This window comes from Phyllobates terribilis, unplaced genomic scaffold (genome assembly GCF_046119375.1).
Source record: "Phyllobates terribilis strain yellow unplaced genomic scaffold, ASM4611937v1 Scaffold_2__4_contigs__length_985480577, whole genome shotgun sequence".
Classification (NCBI taxonomy): domain Eukaryota; kingdom Metazoa; phylum Chordata; class Amphibia; order Anura; family Dendrobatidae; genus Phyllobates; species Phyllobates terribilis.
Window position 1 is genome coordinate 121,083,252 of NW_027362762.1, and position 6,000 is coordinate 121,089,251.

A 6,000-nucleotide genomic window follows, 5' to 3' on the forward strand; every position below is an offset into this window, starting at 1 on the left:
TGTCTCCTGAACCCTTCGGGGTGCTACCTGATAGCGAATGGACAGAGACTTTCCTATACTCTGCACCTGATACCTCGCCCGCTTCGTCCAGTGAGTCTGACCTAGTGTACTCCGAAGCAGAGGTTACCCCTGAGTCTCTACACCCCTCCGACCAGGCGGAGGATCTCCAGTTGTCTCCTGAACCCTTCGGGATGCTACCTGGTAGCGAATGGACAGAGACTTTCCTATACTCTGCACCTGATACCTCGCCCGCTTCATCCAGTGAGTCCGACCTAGTGTACTCCAAAGCAGAGGTTACCCCCGAGTCTCTACACCCCTCCGACCAGGCGGAGGATCTCCAGTTGTCTCCTGAACCCTTCGGGGTGCTACCTGGTAGCGAATGGACAGAGACTTTCCTATACTCTGTATCTGATGCCTCGGCCACTTCGTCCTGTGAGTCCGACCTAGTGTTCTCCGAAGCAGAGGTTACCCCTGAGTCTCTGCCCCCCTCCATCCCGGCGGAGGACTTCCAGTTGTCTCCTGTACCCTTTGGGGTGCCACCTGAAAATATGTGGAGAGAGACTTCCTTGTGTGCTGTTCCTGGTACTCCACCCGTTTTGTCTGTTGCTGAGGATGGCTGGATAGGTAGCATCCTAGCTAACCAGATGAGACCATTTTTTTCTGTGGACAGTAGAAGTAATCTCCTTGAAGTGAAGGATTGGCCCTCGAATGCCCTGCGGAAGATTCTGGCAGGCCTGAAGAAGAGAGGACGTAAGGGGGGAGGGGTATTGTTACATACCTGGCGGCGTCCTTGCATAGTGGTCCATCTCCCACTGTGCAAGAGCGCGCACTTGATCTCCAGTCCAGACTATCACTCTGACTTCCCTCCATGCTGTCTGCTTGCCTCTGTTTCTGCTGCTTAATGGCGGCGCCCGATCACTTCCTGCTTCTTGTAGCTGCTGCAGACACAACCCTTAGGCGTCCTCAGCCTATTGCTGTCTGTCACCTGGTATTTAACCCAGCTACTTCCTGGAATCCTTGCCTGAGCATTGTGTTCTGTCAGTTGGCTTCTGGTCGCTGACGTGCCAGGTCCTGTCTATGTTTCCTGCCTTGCGGTATCAGTTCCCATTTCTGAACTGAGTCCTGTCTGTGTTCTCTTGCTAGCTGCCTTTCCTGGAGGCTGTATTTCCAGGCCCGAGTGAACACGCTCTTAGCCTGTTCCTTCCGCCCTCTAGGGGCCGCATACCTAGATCTGTTGTCTGTGTCCTTTCCCAGTGTCTGTTCCTGCCCTAACCATCTTCCAGCCTGTTTCCCGTTTCTCTCTACGCCCATATCTTCCCTTTTTCTGCAGAGTCTGAACTCGTTCCTACTCCTACTCGTTGTCACTGTACTTCCGTTTGTGAGTTTGTGGTCCTCTCGCTACTTCACTGCAAGTAACCTGTGGGTATCTGGTTCTGCCTTTCCCTTCCTGTCTGTTCCGTGTGAACAGAGCCCTGTCCCCTCTGCTCTGCCTTGCTCGCTGCTCCGGCGGTTCTTGCCTGCTCTGCCTTTGCTCACCGCTCTTGGCGGTCTCGCTCTGCTCTGACCCTTTGCTCGCTGCTCCGGCAGTCTCGCTCTGCTCTGACCCTTTGCTCGCTGCTCCGGCGGTCTCGCTCTGCTCTGACCCTTTGCTCGCTGCTCCGGCAGTCTCGCTCTGCTCTGACCCTTTGCTCGCTGCTCCGGCAGTCTCGCTCTGCTCTGACCCTTTGCTCGCTGCTCCGGCAGTCTCGCTCTGCTCTGACCCTTTGCTCGCTGCTCCGGCAGTCTCGCTCTGCTCTGACCCTTTGCTCGCTGCTCCGGCAGTCTCGCTCTGCTCTGACCCTTTGCTCGCTGCTCCAGGCGGCCTCGTCCTGCTCTCCTCTCGCTCACCGCTCCAGGCGGTCTCGTCTTGCTCTGCTCTTGCTCGCCGCTCCAGGCGGCCTCACTCTGCTGTTAGTCCACCGCATCTGCGGTTCTGTTCCTGAGTCCCAGTCTGTACTGTGTCCTATCCACTCTGTGCTCTAACCTGTCGTACCTCCCAGTACCTCCCTGCCTGCATACCAGTCGTGCTTACCAACATCCACCTGCCTGCATACCGGCCGTACCTGCCAGTACCTCCCTGTTTGCATACCAGTCGTGCTTGCCAGCATCCACCCGTCTGCATACCTGCCGTGTCTGCCTGTACCCATCAGTCTGTGTGCCAGCCTAACCTGCCTGTTCCTGTATTCCCCGGTGTGGGTCAACAGCCGTGTCCGGGGTCTGACCTGGAGTAGCACCTGGTCCCTCTGCTCGGTCCCTCCTTGGTGCACTGGCGTCGTATGCCGTCGTGCGACCTTGGTCGGATCGGGTGGATACTTAGTTACGCCCCTCCAGGCATTCACTCTCCGGTACGGTCCAGTGGAATCACTACATATACACGCACACGCCAGTCAGTCCGGGCGTGTGCATTGCAAAAACTGTTTGATTTCAGTTTGTAATAACCTGCTAATGCTTATAATTGCAAAAATTACCATTTTTTTGTTCTTTATTAAAATGAAAAGGTTGAAAACTCTGCTGTGCATAATAATTTGAAACATGCATTTTGAGTGCAGTTTGAGTGTTTTATTTTTTTAAAAATATACTGTTATCATAGGCAGTTTGTACAAAAACCTTTCAATTGTACTCTAATAGTTATTTGACTGGAAAATTACAATGACTGCAATTCATATAGGTAATTTGGGAAAATCTGAGAAAATATTATTTGCATAATCATTTGGAACACAGTGTATATACCAGGATGCAAATATCAAAAGACTGACCGTCACTTCCAAAGCAAGAAATAGGTGTGTACAGGTGCTTACTAGGAGCAGCCATATATGGAGATGGCTACTCCTAGTAAGCACCTGTACACACCTATTTCTTGTTTTGGAAGTGACGGTCAGTCTTTTGATATTTGTATACGTGGGCTTTCTAACTGAGCACTCCACCTCTAAGCCATTTAATATACTAAATGTGGGGAAAGGTCCTCTTTAAGCAGTGGTTGTCCAGTAGTGGGCAACCTCTTTTTTGCCTCTATGTACTTTCATGTAAAGCTGGTATAAAGTTATACATCTTTATGGAGCACAGTTAGTGTAGTTTACTTGTCCATAAGAAAAATATATTTTTGGCATACAATAATTCACTCTAAAAACATGTATTTATATCTCAACTGGTGCTGAGAGAAATAGAAGGTGAGCCATGCTTTTTCTCATTATGGTCAATCCCGTTAAAGGCGCATTCAAATGTCTGATTTTTCCAAGTACGAGAAAAAAAAGATTATTCTGATCAGAGTTTGACCAGAGTGTTGTCCGAATGTCATCCGTTTTTCTTGTACATGAGAAATAAAAAAAAAAGTTTCTCCACCTTCTCCATTCTGACAGTCAGTGAAAATCTAACGTTATCCGAGTGCGGTGTAATGCAGCAGCTTGCTAGCATTACTGTAAATGGTCCAGGATGTGTTTTACCTGACCATGTACCTTCCCCTTTAACTGACTGGTCACATGACTGTGACATCACACAGGTCCTGTATGCACAGTAAAGGTCTGTACACATGACTGGGACAGCACACAGGACCTATACACACAGCTGACTGATCACATGACTGTGACATCAGCAAGGTCCTGTCAGTATGCGTGTATGTGTGCACAGGATATATAAACCCCGGTAATTGGAGACAGGTGTGTTCGGTGTGAGAGACATGAGGCCTGTTCCCCATGTGTGTGGGACACCGTTCTGCCTAGTGAGGGTGAGTGAAGCCTGGCAGCCTGAAAGGCTGAGACTGGATCCTGTGAGTGGATGCTAGTGGCCTTGGAAGGCAGAGGCTTGGTGAAGAGTCCGGAAAGGCGCAGACTGGATGTGTGTGAGTGAAACATTCCAGTAGCCTTAGACGGGACCACGGCTAGAGACCCCTACCTGGGAAGCCACAAAGCCACAGTGGTGGCGGATTAAAGGGGCTGTAGCAACTAAACCCCGCAAAGGTAATACACTTTGTTACATGGACTGTGTTATGGATATTGCTATAGTATTACCTTGCTGAAGGCTGTGTCCTGGGCCAATTGGGCCTGTCTGCTATTTGAGAGACTCCCGGATGTTAAGTGTGTAAACATGCCGGTGACAAACTAAGATGGACATTATGTGTGTGAACAGCGGTTTATGATAACATAATAAACTGCTGTATTGAGAAAATACCGGAAGGACATTGCACGTGTGCTTAATTTACCCGGTGCAGCGAGTATGCCCCAGTATGATGACTAGCGCTGCCTTACATATGGTTCGAGGATGCGGGCAACTGCAGTCCGGTTGCTAGCGGCAACTGCAGTCCGGTTGCTAGCGGCAACGACAGCCCGGTTGCTAGCGGCAACGGCACAGGACGACGCGTGTGGATAAAGCATCTTGCGGCAACTCGGCGGGGTTGCGAAGATTGGCGTCGCACTCAAACCTGGTTTGCTGTGGCTCGGCGGGGCTCACGAAGTTTAAAGCATCTTGCGGCAACTCGGCGGGGTTGCGAAGATTATCGTCGCACTCAAACCTGGTTTGCGGTGGCTCGGCGGGGCCACGAATATTTTTTCCGGGAGAGCGGTGAAGTGCTAGTGTGAACAGCTTACCGCGATGTCTGTGAGCAAAGCAGCAGATCTGTCTGGAGCTATTGAGCGGTTGAAGGGCCGGTTGGGACCGGAGCAGGTATTTGGGAAACTTTTACTGGACATGGTGCAGGAACCGCAGGAGCTGTGGGCACCATATGGAATGGCGGCAGTGGACCATTCTATGGACTCTCCGGGGGCGCCATTGTTGTCCCAGAGTGCCCGGGGAGGTGGTAAGAGATGTTGTGAACTGAGTCCTAAGACTACTGCTGATTTTTTGTGTAAAAATTACCCTGCCGGTGTGGTTGTTAAAAAGGGGGCGGAGTCTAAAAAAGGGGCGAATTTTCACAAGAGTGTGGAGTGTAGAAAACTGAAAATTGTTACTGGTTGTGGGTTGGTACCTCCTAAAAATGACAATGTGACCGTTGATAACGGGGTAACTCCAGTAGAAGGGGGTGACGTCAAAGTGGGAGGTGACCTGTTAGTCCACAACACCATGGGGAGTGACACAGACCCCGTAGCTGACTGTGACACTATGAAAGTAAAAAGTAAGTTCAGTCAGGAGGGGCTAGACGAGGGGAGAGAGTCCCCCTCCCGTCGTCGACGGCGCAAGGGCCACAAAAAGGTTGCTCCGGTAGTACTCCCTGAAAATGAAAATAAAGAGAATGTAGTACTGTGTGCCTATGCTTCAAGTGTGGATCCTCCTTTAGAGGTAGAAGAGAAGATGACTTTGCCAGTAGCAACCTCCGGTACGGTACTGAGACTGACGGATCAGGATCCGACAGCCCTGAAAGGGGAGGCGGCCAGTCATGACCAAGAGCTGGAGCCTATCAGGCCACAGTGTCAGATTGACGTGCAGCAGTTATGTGAAAACCTGGGGAACGTGTCCTCAGACCAGCTGAACCTGGAGTCTGAGCAGCAGAAAATATACCAGGTTATGAGGAACTGACAGCGAGACATGGAGGGAAGCAACGCGGAAATTAACCATTGGAAGGAAATGTTCTACGGAATTAAGGAGGACCGCCGCAAAATCAAGGAGGAGGTTTTTCAATTAGAGATTGACAAAGCGGTGTGTGAAGATGAGTTATGCGAGGTGAAAGATCGCTTCTCCCTGGTACAGTTAGAGCTGTCTGCCCTCAAAGAGGCGCTGCAGCATGAAGTTGATGGGCGTGAACAAAACCTAGAACGATTGCGTGAACAGTTCAACCAGGAGCTGTGTGACTCCAAGAAGGAGTGTGATGAAAAGTTCGATATGGAACTGCAACAACTTAAGAGAGATTATGAGGATCTCCTCAAGGTTAAAGAAAAACTAGAGGAGGATAAGGCGGGTGCAGAGCAAGTGCGCCAAGTGGTTGAGACCACTCTGCAAGACACCCGTGAGGAGAATGATGGTCTCCGGGGAAAG